Source organism: Tyto alba, unplaced genomic scaffold (genome assembly GCF_018691265.1).
Source record: "Tyto alba isolate M040663 unplaced genomic scaffold, T.alba_DEE_v4.0 Super-Scaffold_23, whole genome shotgun sequence".
Lineage (NCBI taxonomy): Eukaryota > Metazoa > Chordata > Aves > Strigiformes > Tytonidae > Tyto > Tyto alba.
Genome location: NW_024881297.1, coordinates 8364569 through 8382569, shown reverse-complemented (window position 1 = coordinate 8382569; position 18001 = coordinate 8364569). Strand labels below are relative to the sequence as shown.

Here is an 18001-nt window from a genome sequence, read left to right as displayed (position 1 = left end):
TTGTTTTTATATTTTTAACAAAGGAGGATCTTGCCTCACATGTAGCATATATCCACAAACAACCTGCATTTTTGCAGCACAGAAAGCAGAAGCACCATTATAAAAGCACTACCCAATACAGTATAAAATACTGTATCACCTTTGTGAATTAAAAGCAAACAAGACTGGCAATCCAAAAGCAAATAGCACAGAAGATCAGAGCATACAAAGCAAACCATCTCTCACACCTTCTTTCTTTCTACTTAATCCCTCATCTTTCCCTCAATGCGAGCGCCACAGACAACTTCTCTCCTAACACCCACACACACACACACACAGAAAGAGAAGGAAAAAATTAAAAATTATTCCAATATGAAATTCTAGAAATGCTATGAAAGAACTCGAGATCGTCAGTGGTTGCTAATCATTTCTGGAAGGGACAAACTAACAGACTTAGGCCATGCTGACACTTCATACCACATCCATAACACATCCACACTAATTGGCAGATTTGTATAATTCTATGGTGCTATTCAGAACCACCGCAGTTGGCTTTTGTCACATGCATATAAATATCCTTTAAAGAGCACAACATCAAAAGAAGTAACAAAGGAGACAAAGGTTAAGTGCTTGTGTACAAAAATCTTACTACTTTTGCTGGTATTTATCCATTTTATGATCTTTAAATTAGAGCTTATAATTTCAATTATTATTTTTTGAGACAGACAGGAATGTGATGACCTCCAGTTATCTGTAATAACAATTAATATGCAACAGCCTGCTTGTCACTATCAGTCTGTGCATTGCAAATTCAAATACTTACTGCATTCATACTGTGAGTAAAATCATCAAGTTAAATAATTATTACTTCTACCCTTGTGAAGCGAGCTTTTTTTTTTTCAGGACAGTGAAGACCCTGCACATGGCCAAAAGCTTGCTCTGTGTAACTTCTTAAAAATTGGAAGCACCGTCTTGAAAAACAGCAGAGGTGTGCACTTTGTACAGCCATGATAAAGTTATTGAATTCAGTATAACAGGATTTACAGCAGAAACTGGAACTGCACTGCAGAAACACTACTGGTCACCACTATAACAATTCTCTAAACCACTCATTAACAGAAGTTATCAGGAGTGAGAAGCAGCTGAGGCCGAGCTGAGCAAGGCGTTCATTTCAAGTTGGAATAGCGTCTGCCTGGTCCACAGCTTCACTTCAAAGTCTCTGGAGTTCAATTAAAACTGGATTAGGTGGAAGCAGACCTTCTTTGGGACATGCTGTTCTCTGAAACTCCAGGCACACTGACAGCACCCTAGACAGAGGTCTAGCCCGCCAATGAACCAGTTGCTATGGAAACTGCATCATTACTACTGCTCCCGGCTCATCATACCACCTATAGTAGATGAAAGGTCCAGAAGACAAACACATTTCTTTCATGTGTATTACTAAGTATTCCTTATGAAAATCCAATTCAACCTTTTATTCCCTGTCAAATATCTAATTTTATTAATAGAACCTCCTAGTTGCAGAAACTGATTCATACTTCAAACTAAATTCACAATGTTTATTCTGGCAAAGGGATGTTTTAAATATTTTTTAAATCAGTGTTACCACTTCCGATATTATGAGAATTACAACTTTCAAAAACTAGATTTGCATTTGTCTGTTTTCACCTATATGCCACACAACACAGAATTCCACCTAAGAATTTAAGAACAACTATCTTCTTCATACTATTGTAGAATATGCTGAGTTTAAAAATGACTCATTTCTGTCTTTTGTCACCACCATTTTTGGAACAACTTGTGGAACAAAGACTAATGAGGGTGTACAATCTAATTTAATCTGCACAAATAGTACCACCTTTCCCCACACAAAGAAGTACTTGTAGAATTGCTGTTCATTCAACACATCGGATTGAAGTTTAATCTACTGCCAATTTCATTTATTTCAAAAGATCGTGCACCTTACAGGAGGAAAGACAATTTATACACTTTATCTTTTTATTTAAAAATACTTAAATAAATGAGCCAACTGTAAAGTTCTACTGTTCCAAAAATCTCATTAGACAAACTGTTCTGTGATTACACTTTGGCAACACCAGATGAACAGACAGCATGACAATATTATTAAAAATACAAAATTATTTTCACCTTTGCATGAAGTACCTTATTTACTTCAAAGTAATAGAAATGAAAGTCTAAACCTGTAATCACTCCTCATATTCATGCTGCAGGCCCTGACACTGCATGGCTGGAAGAAACTCCCCCAGAAACCAGTAAGTAAAGAAAAGCCAGCTCCAATTTCCACTTCGAGGAGACTCTGAAATCAGAGTTGCATGAAAACTCAGGTAGCATAGTGCTGATCGCGAATTAAGATCATAGATAAAGAGTCCTCTCCTCACAATTCATAGTTGCATATTAGCTAATTTCCCAACATTAAAATGATCACTTGGAAGCTACTCTGTCATTTTACAGTTTGGAAAACAAATGCCCCCCCTACCTTTTCTTCAAAACCCTCCTTAAATGTTGATTATAAACGATGTCTCTCGTAAAAGATTACATGCAATAGTTAAAAGATACCATCACTTCAGTTGCCTTCTGAATCAGACAAAAGTAATATTTTACTGAAGACTGAACAAACATTTTGCTTTACCTTTTAAGCAAACCAATCAGCTATCGTATATTTTATTTTATAGAAAAGTACTATTGATCTTGAAAATGTGAATAGGCTAGAAGTAATTAAGTCTGCAAATGGGTTATAGAACTGAAACAGTAATTGAATAATTATATTACTTTAATGTGCCAGCCAATTTAACTGCCAAGAGTAAAACAAAAACTAAATAGCTTATTTAAAAAGCTGATGCACATTTGTATATTTCTGAAAAAAGTTGATGTACTAGAGAAAAGACAAAAAAAAAAAAAACCACAACAAAGCAAAAACAACAACAACAAAAAATACCCAAAACAAAACAAGAAAAAAAAACCCACACCAAATAAAAAAAATAAAGGATTTAATTTGCATTTAAATTTGATTGCAGCTGTGAGATAAAACCATAAATATATTCTTCTAGCAGCATTCTCTGTCATTTGGGCTTCAGGGTCATTTTTGTGCAGGAAGACAAAATCATAGCACTTAAAGATTACAAAACCTAGCTCTCAGTTCATGAGGAACCTGGATCTCCATCACAATCTCAGCCCTGCAACTGAGGATCCTCAGATCCTACTCTCCAGGTAATATTTAGTTCCTGGCTGAAGGATTCACACACAGTGGAAGGGTCTTACTCTGCTCTTTGTTTCAATACATTCAAGTACAACTAAACTAACAGATCAGATTATTAATAATTCTAAATATCCAAATGCTCTTAAATAAACCACAGGGTTTATTAGTTTATTTTAGATTTCTCAAAAGAACAGCAAGTAAGATGTTCATTTTAAAACTCAGATATTTACACAACCAGCCACTGAAACCCACAGGCAAACAGTAGTAGTCTCCCATCCAGTCCCCACTGTGAGCACACACAGTCTGCTATACAATCCTGTTCAGAATTTTCATGGGTGACAAACTCAATTAAACATATTCATTACTTTAATGTTCCACTAGACAGTTTTACCCAGCATAAAATAAATAAATAAATAAATAAATACTCTGTGACCTTTGTATCGATCAGAGCAAAATAGCTTATGCCTGGGTGTGGGTGGTGAAGGGATTGGGGAGGGGGGTGGTAAAGGACTCTTATGTTTTCTCTTCCAATTACTGGAGGAGATGATAAAACCACAGCAAATGATGTATCAGCTCATTTTATCTTATCGCTTTGGGGCTAGGTGACAATGAAGTTCATATTTCACTGGTTCCCATTGAAGATTGTGAAAATTACTTGCCCTTATGACCTGAAATTTCACTGGAAGACAGAAATTTCTCTTCTGCAAAGTAATGCAATTTTTCAGATGTCAACCTTTAGCCCAGCTTTAAAAATTAATTTCATTTATATTAACCAATGATATTGATATTTTCACAGAATGCTTTTTGATACATGAACCACTGACTAGCAAATTGATGTGCTCTAGAAGGATAAAATTATTTTATCTGAAGCTGTTGGGACAGACAGATTTACCACAAACTGAAATTCCTATTTCACAGTATACTATCTACACTAGCTTCATATACCTTAAGGTCTCTGGATTTGTAAATAATTTAATCTTTAGTTAAGACTTAGTTTTCTTTCTAGATCTATTCACTTTTGAATAGAATTTCTATGTACGTGATATACAAATAAAAATACCATTTGTTTGGAAATTAATAAAGTCTGTCAAAGGCCACAGATCAGTACACATGTGATGACACGAAAAACACTTCCCGGTTGATCAAAATAAAGGAATGCACAACTATATCTTCTTTCTTTATCCTGACGTTTAAGCTGTATTTCAAAGTGAAAAAAGCATGCAACGTAGATTTTCTGAAAGTAGTCTTCTACTAACTACAGACAATCTCCTTGATTATCAAGATCTAACTAGGAAAAAAAATGATCAGGGGAACCTGTATTCAGAACTCTTCTGATTTGACTATGACATTCTAAACACTTTACATGGACTAATAAATCTGCAAACAACGTTAGCAAAGTTAGCACCAACTACCTTACACTTTTCCATTGCATCCAGTATTTCACAAACAATTTTATTTTCCCTTTCGATTAAACCTGCTGACTCTCAGAGAGCAGGAGTTCATTACCACTGGCAGACAACATTTAATCAACCAAAAGAACAAGAAGATCTGATTCCTAAAGATAGGTGTGTAAGTTAAATTATGCAGCCTAGCAAGAGAAAGTTCAAAAAGAAGAAAATTAATATAGGTTTGGGTGGCTGTCCCAGACCTGCAAGATTAAGGATGTAAAGTCATGCCTTTCTTTGGAAAATAAGACAGCAGGCTTATTTAGGATAAAAAGGAGCCAGAATTGCAAGAATTCACAGACTGTCATAGGAGTTGATGGATATCTTGAATTAGTGAGCCTGTTATGTTCTGATTTAAGAGTTAGTAAGATCTGCTCATCAAGAGGTAGATACAAAAGACTCATCCAGCTGTTTACATCATCTGGGACAGTTTGACATCAGGAATTAACTGTAAGAATTTAACAAATTTTTCAGTTTGCACCTTCTGAAACAGTGGTTATTTCAGATGCTGTGTCCATCCTCAGGTTCTATCACTGACTCAAGAACAGGCTAGGTAAACAATGATCAACGAGTTGTTCATTGACACATGTGAAACAAATTGATAGTCTCGGTGTGTTTCTAATAAATGTGCATGCAAATTATAATTATCAATTCCTGAGATGCAAAATGCTACAAAGTAAGAATTAGCAATAATTTATTACCAAAACCAAGGGCAACCGTTCTAAAGCAATCTCCCATAACATATCTCAGGTGCCATTAAAAAGCAGTGTGGCTACCAATCTAGCCAGCAGACCATGCACTCTAGAAATGTCATTGCAACACCTGCAAGCAGCAAAAGGATATATAAAGAAACAGAAATTCATGACAAGGTTTGTTTATTTTATGTGGTATTTTAGACAGGCAGCTCCCTAGCCCACCATCCTCTTTTCATCTGCCTCAGTCATTTTTATTCATAATACACTTGCAACGTGATTTTGCAAAACACTGTTGCAAAAAAACCCACCATGCACAACACTTTTCAATCATATGAAGATCATAAAGAAAAAAGTACATGCATTAAGCTGGAAGTTTGTTACTCCAACTTTTATTTTTTTATGATGGTGTTTATACACATAAAGAAGGAGAACGGCGACAATTTTTACTCTATCAGGGTTACCTGTTTATGCTGTTTCCTATAGCATTGGTGTTAATACCTACACAGGCTACATATACCTAGTAAGTAAAAAGGATACAGACAACACATTATAACTAAGATATCTTTTAATTATACAGAAATAACTCAGAAGAGTCATAAACATAAATGGTATAAAGGAACCTCTGAGATGTGCATTGTACCTTCCACATTGAAGCGTGTATGGATCACTCTGTTTACACCTCATGTGAGTGGGTCTGTATGGATCTAAATTTGCTTATAATATTTGCTTAAATTATCTAAGATTGAAGATACTCTTGGGTAAGTGCATTGGTATGTGTCATGTGTGTGTGCATATATATATGTGCACATATTAAAACATGACTAAGAGAATGCATAAAAGCATAGCATATAGTTATGGACAGTAGGTAAATAGAGTATTTGCTCATTTTTTCCTTCATTAGATCGTAAGTTTTAAAATTTGGAGAGTGCTTTTAATCCACTCTAATTAATAAGTACAATTCTGGCTAGTCTTGATGTCCACACAGACTGACAGATTCCGTAACCCCTTTGTGAACTGCATTAAATTATACAGCTTCATGATTTCATGTGTCAATGAATTCCATCAGTTAAACATACACAGTGTAAATACTGAAATAGTTACTTTTGTTGATTTCATTTTGTATACACTGAAAAAATGACATTACCTGCAAAAGCTCAAGAAGAAAGCTTAAGCATCACTGAGCAAAATTCAATGAAATGATTTCTCATTGTATAGAAGCTGCCAAAGAGGCTGAATTCAGATGAAAAATGCTGAAATAGAGGCTCTACTAATATTAAGCCTCTGTAGTAATGAATGGAGCTTTCCATGCTAGCTACCCTACATGAGGCAGAATTTTTGAAAATTAAGTGAGGAAACTCAACTTGCCATTGTTTTACCTAGGCAACTGAGGGGCAGGTGTCTAGACCTCTCAAAAAAATTCCACACAACTCACTTATTTTGGTGCTAACAACATAACTTTATATCAGCACAAATGTTACTACCTCATTACTTAGGCCACTTTCAGGTTTATTAATAAGAAAACTAAAAGACAAAGAACAGGAACCTTTAGATGTTCCGAATTTTGCCTTTTGAAAACTGATCATTTAATTTGTCTTCCTGTCTGCTTGTGAGTTAACAAAAAAGGAAATACAAATTCAGATTGATACCATCTGAAAGTGATCATTATGGAAATACTTTAATTATTGGAGATGAGGTTATAAAACAAAAATGCTTTTAAAACTTAACCTCAATAGTTTTTAGTATAGTCCCTGGCACATGGTATTACCATTAAGCAAAAAACAGATGTGTATTTTTGAGGTGATAAGTATGACCATGATCCAAATTTTGTCAATGTACTTAAAATATAATCGTATAGAAATCTTTCTAACAGAAGTAAGAGGACATAGGGCTTATTCAGCTGGAGTTTTTGAGGGAGATACCCAAGTGCATGTGTCTGAAATGACTTTAAAATACTCTTGAAGAATACCACCAAGGACTGTTTTTAACCATTCTGTGTCCAAACGCTCCAGGATACAGGAACAGGACACCTTTGAAGGGTGTCAAGAACAGGTTTCTTTCTGGAAAGATTTTATGTAACGAAGGGTACCAAGACTTTTTGTATAAGACAACTGAAGCAAAATTAGAGAAAGCAAGTGGTAGGGATGCAGCCTCACCATCTATGATTAATCACTCATGTGGAAATCAGTTCGGGTTTTCAGTCAGTCTGGATTTCAGACAATCAAAACTGATTATTATCTTCTTCTCTCCTACACCATCAGACCTGAGTCTCTGGACAGGCCCCTCTTTTCATAATTCAGAGAAAAAAAACTTTTTTTTTTTTGCTTGCATATCAGAAGCATCTTCTAGTATTTGTCAAACTTTTAACAATTGAAATTACAGCACTTAGCAGAGGACTTCGTACCCTTTCCAGTTTTGAACAGATTATGCTGTAGTGCTTTGCTCATCTTACTGCTACTAGTGGGTCAAATGTATGCCATGATGTTGTAACACTACTACAATAAAAAACCTCTCTAAACTAATTAAGGGATTTCAAAACAAGCCATGAAACTTTCTCTTATTTAAAAGATTGAAGTACTTGAGAAAGTCAGAAAAGGAATCAACCAGCGATTCTTTTTTTTTATGACAAGACGTATTACCATGTTATGGGTTGTTGGTTTTTTTTTTTTTTAATTTAAAGTTCTGGTCGGTCCCTCTTGTTCTATAAATTTCTAGTGCAGAAAAGCCTTGGAGATAATCTTTATCAGACTGTACTGGTTGATTTCTAGCAAGTAGTCTGAAATCTAGGACACTTGCCAGACTAATGACTCGCAGCAGTTCATATCTACTGCAGAATTACTAGATACAGTGGAAGGTAATATACAGGAGCATGTATCTCAAAAGCAAAGCATAAAAAACAATGTAGAAGCTATCTTTGTTTTGCTGTCTCTTATTTAGCCATTGCGGGTTTTTTAGAAAAACCTATTTCACCACTTTCAGGATGTGACTTCTCCCATGGGCTGTTTCTCTACGTATCCAGCAAAGGCCTATCCAGCCAGAACACGTGCAAGTGGAAGCAGCAACTACTACCAAGAATGAAGGGAACTAGTGCACCTGCAATACTGGCAGTTGTCCAGTGTCTGCCATTTTCATCTGCTCTTGCAGAAGTTGGGTGAGGAGAAGAAAGAAAATGGGCAATGAAAAAAAGAGTTTCAATGCCAAAAAGAAGGATTTTTTTTTATTTGATGACCTGTAAACTGACCTTCATATCCCATCATCAGAAACAAAATAAAAACAAAAAACACCCCCACACATCTGGCAGTAAGCTAAAGTACCAGTCATCATGAAAGACTGCATCTGATCAGCTCATTAATGGGAACCAAGCCCATACACAGAAGAACAGATGTGCCTCTTGAAGGCAAAGAGAAAAGTCAAAGTCCAGAGCTGCCAATCCAGCAGTTTACATTAAAAGATTCTGTGCTATGTTTTATGAAAGATATGGCACAGAAGGTGCAGCTTGCAAAGGGATGGGAATGTAAAAATGGCTTAACACCACCTTTGTGCCACACAGACTATGGACTGATGCAGGAACCAAATCTTCCCTTTGAGTAAACTAAAGCAGCTGCAGAGGCTGCTGTGTAATGACATATATTAGCCTTACTTGGGATGACTGGTTGCTGCCCCATAGCCCAGGACTGTATAGTACTTAATGCTACAGAAATTTTCCCTCCTCTCAGAAGTTGGGACAGAAGATAGCACAGTGCTGCTAATAAACCTTCCATTGCTCAAGTGCTTCTCCACTCACTGCTAGGTCATTTACTGTAAACCAAAGCAGAATATAGGTATGACAACATAGAGAAACTGTTCTTAGTTATCAAAGGACATGTCACATACATGCACTTTTTAAAATAAAGACCCACGTGAGTATACATCAAATTCTGTATCTGTATTCTTACATTTATCTTACATTCCTGTAAAAGTAGATTGGCTGATTATAGTCAGTTCCTTTACCTGAAAAATCAGTGACAATGGTTTTGCTATGGCCCAACTGCAAGGGAGAATCTCTTCTTTTAAGATCGCCCATAGAAATAATTTGGCCAATTAAAACTTACCACGTTTGTAAAGAACAAAAAGCAATGTGAAGAGGAGGTTTTATACAATAACTGATGGTTTTCATCTTAGTAGATGGTAAAATACAGAAATTCAGCTTTAAAACATTCCTACAAGTATAGACCCTTTTCCAAGGTTAAGCATGCCATGGGCATAGCTAATGTGAGTTCTACAATCACATCTAGGATCCTCGCATAACAGAACAAGAACATAATCCTAATTTCAGTTTTAAAATGCAGTAGAAAATTAAACTGCATTTCTAGTCCAAATGATTGATAACAAAGGCTTGGAAATGTGATTCAAGTGTAACAGATACACAGACAGCAGTCTGGGGATAGCTGAACAATTGATCCAACAACATGATTTGCCTTGTCATTCCCCCTGGGGTATTAAATCTAAAACTTGCTACTCCTGAGGGCCAAATAAAAAATAGCCTATCAAAGAATTCTGCAGATGATAGGAGGAAAGAGGGCAGTAAGTCTATGTGAAAATATCAGCCCTTGTGAAGAACTGTAATCTGGGCTGTGTTATGCATTTATCTTACAAATCCATGATGCTGTTTTGCACAACTGGAAGTTTTCCTAAGAGCCAGAAAAAATCAAATCTAATGTGGGAGTATTTACAAAGCACCAGGTTCCAGCCAATATGTAACAGTGTTTCCAAAATGTTGAAGTCAACAGAGAAAAAAGTATTTTAAACTGCTTTTTTAGACAAACCTAACCCCACATCAATATCCTATCCCTCCTGTGCAAAGTGCTGCCAAGAACTAACCATTTCTTGAAAAAACACAATTTTTCCTGCTCGTACATATTTCATTTACAAAACTAACTTAAAGCAGCACTTTCATAGGCAACTCTTATCAAATACATTAACCACATTTGAAGGAATGATGTGGGAGCCCTTCTTAAATCTTCTAAGTGGGGAAAAACCCTAACTGAATAACAGGCCCCTTCCCAGTCAGCTCCACATTTTGGAAAAGGTATATGTTTTTGAAAAAGAGCAGAAAATTGAAGGCATAGGAAAAATTCATTTTGCAGAGGCATTTTCATTTCTTAACTGACCTAGTTTGTAACACAATGCTCTTTTGTAAAACAAAACAAAACAAAAAAAATGGAGTTTAAGATGGAAGACCTGCCTTTAGGTTAGTGAGGGTTTTCTCTATGAGTAACTGCAGCTGGAGTACTTGCAAGTAATTTTACCAACTTGGGATCTGGCATCAGTGAAAATCAAAAATACCTGTAATCAATTCTTTTCATAACATGTTAACAATATAGCTATTCAAGCAGGTTAATAATTTTAAGATATGTGTCAGAGGAAAGAAGTACTGCATTTGAGATCTGAAATATAAAAATATCACATCCTACAAGGTGGAACACATTTACAGCTAGAAACTTTTGCAGATTTACTTCTACAAGATAATCAATTGTCTACTCAAGGAGCTGGAAGTTGAAACCTTCTGGAATTCAATGGCTGAGCACTTATTACAGGGGAAGGAAAACATTCCTTACTTTTCCTTAAGTGTGTGAAAACTAGCTACTCAAATGTCTGGGATGCAAAACTTGAGGCAGTCGTACAAAGACTGGAAGTAACTCATCAGACATACCTAAGAGTGTTCCACCAGTGAAGAACTGATAAATTAATCAACAAAACATTGCTTCTGCTTAACAGAAGTCGTATTTGTTTGTCCTCATTTCATAATTATACAGGTTTTTTAAATGTGGATTTTAAATTAAAAAATAGACTCACCAACTTTAATTTGTTATATTAATTGTTGAAGCTTATATACGGTAGCGTAAAGAACCTGCCAAAAAATAACTAAAACTGGCAAGTACCTGCTTCTCAGCATTCCAACCAAACAAAATGTCGGTGCTGATAAAATCCACTTTTTAAAACGTGTATCCTTGCAAATCTTAAGTACTGTCATCTCATCTCCCTGTTGGAGTTTGATTGATTACGCCTTTTCCTTATGTTCATTAATCTCATCACCTTATCTTTTACACCACTTCATTTTAGCAGAAAGGCAATAATAAAACCCTCATCCATTATCCTTTTACACATCTAGTCAAGCGGAAATGGTTAATAACATGCTACAAATTGAACTTCAATCACCTCATTTTCTCCTTTGTCGAATGCACATTAAACTATATTCCAAAAGTGCAATTTGTTTTACAGGGGAATTTGTGTTATATTGCTACAGACAACTAAAATTAAGTGTTTCTCAGTTTGGTTATTAAATATATCCAACTGTCCTTTTATCTCTGATACTAAAACATTAACTCATTTTATTAGAGTGTAATAATACAAGAGCCTTATCTCCCAGAACACAGGGACATCTAGTCTGCCTAATAGTAAGTGTTATACAATGGGTCATTTATCTTTTTTTTTTTAAATATGCTTCTGATAGTTTATGAATTGGTACATTATTGCAGATGAAATGGCTCTCCATTTAAGAAAAGTTAATTTGTTTACATGCAGGCTTATCTTCAAATGCAAGCCCCATTAAGGAAGCGGTCTATAACTGTCAAGGCAAGTAAAGAGGGAAAATAGGTGGATGTAGAAAAATTTAGAGCCCAGTAATTTAACTCTGAACACCAATTTTCTGTTCGAATATTAACTGTGTTCCACATGTGCTTTGCAAATATTCTATGATCCTAAAATGATTCTACAGAAACACTAATCGAAATAAGAATCACAGAACTTGTTTTCATGAACTCTCCTCATCATTCCAACTACAAGCTTATCTTAGTCAATGAAAATAAATGACATTTCTCAAAAAAAAAAAAAAAATCTCTAGTAAAAAAAGTTCCCAAGTGAAACTTGTTTAGAGTTGTTTCTTCCCAAAAAATAAAAGGGTGAGTGAAATTCTAGATCTATTTAATTCAATGACAGTAATTCCTTTTACAGATGGGGATTAAGATTTTCTCCGCTGTTTTTGTATCGCCCTGGAAAAGTTTTCACTTGCACTTGGTCATTATCTCAATGAAACAAGACGAGTTTGATTAGCTCCTCAATAAAATTGCATATCAAGATAAACAAATATAACCACAAATACTATGCAACTATTACAATAAAAGGGTATTTTCCCATGCTTTGCCTCATCTCAATTGTATGGAAACTTAGTCTGAGAACATCGAAGTTCCTAACTCTATTCAAAGAAGATTGAATTAGGGGGACAGTAACTTTTATTACTATAAACACTTGCAATAGTTAGTGTTACAGTATATATATACACTAATGATTTTAAAAATGAAGTAATTACTAACTTTTACATTAAAGCAAAGCCCAAACAGACAGTTCCATTTAAATTATAAAAAGATGTAAAATCACTTTTACATTTCCCTCAATGGTCTACCTTTTTTCCAACTCTCTCGTCCATTAAAAGTTTGAGCGGCTTGGGAAATAAGACAAACACTCTCTTTCCTGCTCAACCATCTTCCATTCAGCCTGCAGTTTCTCAAGTATTTTTGCAGGTGGTTGCCCAGCTCATGTTGCAACTCATCTCATCCATCCCCAGTCACTTTCTACTGATACCTCAAACCCTCTGTTCTAACAGTCGTATGGGTGAGGTTATGCAGCAAGCTGGAGTTGGGTAAGTGATTCAGATAAAAGTAATCTAGGGTGAGGAGAAGGGAAAAAACTGAAAGGATGAAGGAGAGGATGAGATTTAGTCTGACTCAGCTCCCCACTCAAAACTGGAGAAGGGAGGGGAGCAAGGTGATATGGTGGCACCTGAGGACTGCTTAACCCAGTACCATCCCTGAAGGGAATGCTTCTAAACCTTTGGTTTAGTAAAATCTTGATGACGGTCAGAACAGCCCCTACATATGATTAGTTTGGTTTTCAGTCAGGCACCTATCCAGTTTCTCCCACTTCTCTAAGTGTTAAAAAGAAGCCACTCAATAATATATGAAGCTCTGCTGTACATCTTCTCTAGAAACTCTTAAAGCACTCCTTTAATGTCATGCCTCTAAAATCTTCAACAGTTTGCTGATGTAGATAGCTGCTCGCTTCATGTTGACAATTTCTTATTTGGTCTTTGAAAATGTCTTGTTCCTTGTCTTCTTGTACCTTGGCCAACATGTAGCTATCTCTTGCTTCTCTTTCTGCATTTACAGAGGAAGTTCTCTGGCCTGTGTTTGCAAGTTATGATTCTCTGATACTGTCAGGGTCCGTGACTAGGCTTGTACTGCACCCTAGTAATACAAAAAGCATCCTGCTGCTTCAAAGCATAGAACATCTTCATACTACTTTGTCTATATTCAAGGATACATTCAGCCCCGGAATAAGCAAATTCTTACTGAAATAAATAATTTGACCACTCGAGAATTCAGGCTTCTTTATCTTCATAAAGTTTGAAGTACTCAGCTACTTTTTTGAGCTATCTCAAGCTACATTTAATCTTGAATCAAAAAATCATAAATGAGTTAATATGCTTGCCATCCACACATTGCAGAGTCACTGAATTAGACAAAAAATGTTGATTATTTGCTAAAACCTGCATGCTTAAACTTTCTTTTCCAGTTTCACAAACCAAGACCAAAGTTGTAGTTGGCACCTAAAACTCAAATTTCAGCATTATTTGCACACACTCAGCACTTCCAGGTAGCACCTTAAAATATTAGAAGTGTATTAACGTAACAAATTTTTTAAATACAAATTTCTAGACTACATGCATACATAGAATTTGATCTAAATCATCAACTGATTTCCTGTTTTTATTTTGATCATTTTTCTGAAAGCTACCTTTCAGAAAACTGCTTTAAGTATCCTCTTTTAATAAAGTCTCCCTCTTCTGAATGTATAATTGAAGAGGGTTCCTACTTGTTTCCCCTTCATTATATAATTTACGTTAAAACAGATGTTCAAAAGAGCCTTTTAGGTTCTATGAGAAAGTCTAGTACCCCAGTGAAATAAATAGGTTATTAGAGCAAACCTATGCCTAAGCCTAAGAAGCCTCTAAACTGCTGTCTGTAGTTTACCAATAGAGGTGCGAGTTTACACAATGTAAGTTCAACCCTTCAGCTGATGCCACACTTTTGCAAATGTAAATCACAGATGCTAGAGTACTTGAATGTGGCAATTTATTGCAGAAATAAATGAACAACTGAATATTAAGCAAGTCAACATGAGTCTTGATTCTAGTCTCTAACCACCATTCCCGTACCACACAACATGTCATCATCCATAAGTAAATGAGTTAATCAATTTAATGAGGATTCAGACAAATCGGCTGCCTAATGAGCACTCAAACTGATGTGGCAAGGGTTATGCTCCAGTGCTGACAAAATCAGTTTGATGAAACTGTGACAAAAGCAGCAAAGCACTATTCCTTCAGCACATTTCCCTGCATCTGATTAACACGAAATTATAATCACTATTTGCAAACTGTATAGGGAAACCACTTATTGTGTAAGTCATGTAAACATATGCTTTATCTACTCTTCAGCAAACCTGTGCATATTCTTGGAATTCAGTTTAGTAATTATGCAGTTCTTTTTGAAAATGGCCATCAGATAGAATTGTTTAAAGTAATTTAGATTGAGTATGCCAAGAGAATTTCCAGAGACATTACACTGTATGATTTTGCATTTTATGAACATGCCATTTGGCAATAAATATAAAATAAAACAACCAAAATAAATCAAAAAATTCTGCAGCTTTGCAAAGAATTCAGGACATTAACACTGGAATCTCTTTAAAAGCAAGTAGAAAAAATCCAACTCTGGTTTTCAGACGACTGGTAATGCTTGTGTTGATTTCCCAACTCCATAATACAAAGATGCAAAAATCACAGGCCAAGGAAAGAAATTAACCTAACTAGTATCTTAACTACTTTATCAAAATCCTTTAATCAGGGCTCCTGTAAGACTTTTCTATCAATACTAACAAGTTATGTCTAAGTTTAAAATGCAGGTCCGAGGACCAGAAGGCTTGAACATAAGATTAGAAAATAATTGAAAATTGAAATCTGTCAAGTAAAAAAAAAAAAAAAAAAAGCAAAGCTATAATTAAAAGAAGTAAAACTTAACTCTTACTTTCCAAGTATTATCTGTCTAGAAAACTTTCTGCAGGGAAAGAGAAGCATCTCTGCACAGGGTTGTTTAAACGCAAGAGATACAAAGGTGTATCAGAAAAGTTTTTACATCTAACAGCCATAATTAAAAGAAGTTTCCACATAGCATTGGTGTACCTGCAGCCATACAGATCACATAACCCTGCACTAGAGTTACATGAATAAATTTCTGGATGTTTTCATAGAGCCAGCAACAATTTAATATTTAGACATTAATGTGTTCCTTTCTCCAGGGTAAAGTGTGATACCAGTAATATCTGATTGCTATCCTATGAGCACAACAAGGAGAGGGGAAAAATGGTAGAAGTCACAAGTTTTGCTCAGGAGCATGGGATGGAACAACTTTTAAATTTCTGCACAATGTTATAAGAAACAACTGACTTTTACGTAAGGACACACAACTTCAGATATCAATGAAATTGCATTATCTGGAGTAGGAATCTTTGGCTTTGGGATCTGTGTTTGAAAAGCAATCCAGAGACAATGTAAATGATGTTGCATCCAACATGAATAGAAGGGTATCAAATTGCCAGAAGAGTAATTAGGAACACTCCCAAAACAAGAAGTACATATGTGTGTTTTTATAAAAACCCACATAAATATTACAATAAAACAACAGTATAAATCAGTAGCTGTTGACAATACTAACTGGTATATCCTTACACTGTTTTAGCACCAGACACTTTCTCCCCAAAGGACAGTGTTCTTGATAACACAGTGATTTAAGACCAAAAGGGTTGAACTTTTCACTTCTATGATTCTTATCACAACTCACCCTTATATGTTTCCAACCCATTTAAAGGATCTCGATTAAAATACTAATTCACCTGTTATCATTTGACTGAAGTCACAGCCTATAGTTATAGCTCCACAGCAGCTGGCTGCTACTAGGATGGTCTGGCCTGCTCCAAACTGCACTGTCCCGCTGCCTTCTTTCTGCTGCCCCCAATGTTCCTATGACCCAGGAGGTAGTTGGCTCGGGGAATCACCCTTGTCAAAATCCAGGGAAGAAAAGGTAGTTTCCTGTCAGGTCAGTTCCCTAAAACTTGACTTATCAGGTAAATGCTGCTGATACGACAGGGTGGGGGGAAAGGACTAAGCAGCCACGAATTAGGTCCAGAGATTCTTTCTGTGCCAGATCCCATTTGCACTAAAGTGAGGCTGGAACCGTCCTCTCAGTTTTGGAGACCATTACATACTTTCGTGCCTCTGAAAATATCTTGTTGCTACTATACAGGTGTTTTCCAGCATGGTTTCTGTCTGCTAGCTATATGAACACACCACAGAAGAAACAACCTGACTAGTTAGCTTTTCTTGAATATAACTTCATAGTAATTTCCAAGAAACATCCAACTATAAAGATATCTTTGAGATATAAAAATTGGTCAAATTACACAGATTCTAATGACATAAAATCTGTACTCAAACACGGTTGTGTTCTTTAGTGACAATTAGAAAATAAATGGCAAATCCAAGTGCCTCTGAATTGTCTGTTTTTTTACAAAACGTTTACATCTACCAAAGTAGGTAACTTCTCTAATGATATAAGCAGAGACCATCCATGATTTCATCATAAGGTCACCTTTAGGCACAAAACTAAAAGTTTACATTAATTCCAGTACTGTAGCTGAGATTAAGGGCAAATAAATTGAGTATAAAATCTACAAAAAGAGATTGGAAAATTAATTGTGAATACAGAGTATCAAGTATCACTTATTTTTTGACAGAATCCAGAAGGAAAGAGAATAGATTCATTAGTCTTGCTTTTGTACTAAAAAAAAAAATAAAGGTGACTATCACCAAACTTAGGAAAAAAATAAAAACTTATGGTGACTCCCACTTGTACTTACACAAAAAGCAGTAATTTATCATAAAATTTCATGGCAGTTTTCTGTCTGCAGCAAATGGATATGACTGTAATTTGCTAAAAAGTCATGAATATTTCCAAAATCTCAGTCATTCAGATGTTTTGGTTATACCCCCCAGAAGACAGATTTTGTGATGGCAGTTAATTTTAATTACACTTCAACATACTTAACTATAAGAGGAAAAGCACAAAGTAGATGACACAGACATTTTACATGCGATGTTGGGAAAAAACTTTGTCTTGTACCAAAACTGAGACTGCTGGCCTAATTCCACAATACTGAAAGGAAGTATTCAAACCCAAAAGCACCCTGAATGCTTAATTCAAAAAAAGTTACCTTCTTTTTCCTTAAAGGATATGCTCTTAATGACATGGGTTTACTTTTCCCAATTAAGGGCTCTCAGTGAAAGATCTGTAAATGCTGATGCTTTATATACAATTAACAGTCAAACTGTAACACAAATTACATGTCATCCTTATCAGAGTTTACACATTGAACTCCTGTATCTGTTGCCAGCAGGCAGCCCTCTCTATCTAGGGAATATCACCATGAATTTGTTCAGTGTCTCAGCACAAAATCTCACACCCAGAGATGGTTTCCTATCCCCTCTGTGTCAAAAGCATATGGAGCTCCATCAC

General features: G+C 35.6%; 1 protein-coding gene across 4 annotated transcripts in view; it reads right to left on the bottom strand.

Moving 5' to 3' along the window:
* The window catches only part of LRBA (LPS responsive beige-like anchor protein), a 415639-nt gene that overhangs the window by 138157 nt on the left and 259481 nt on the right, over positions 1–18001 (bottom strand). The window lies entirely within an intron of this gene.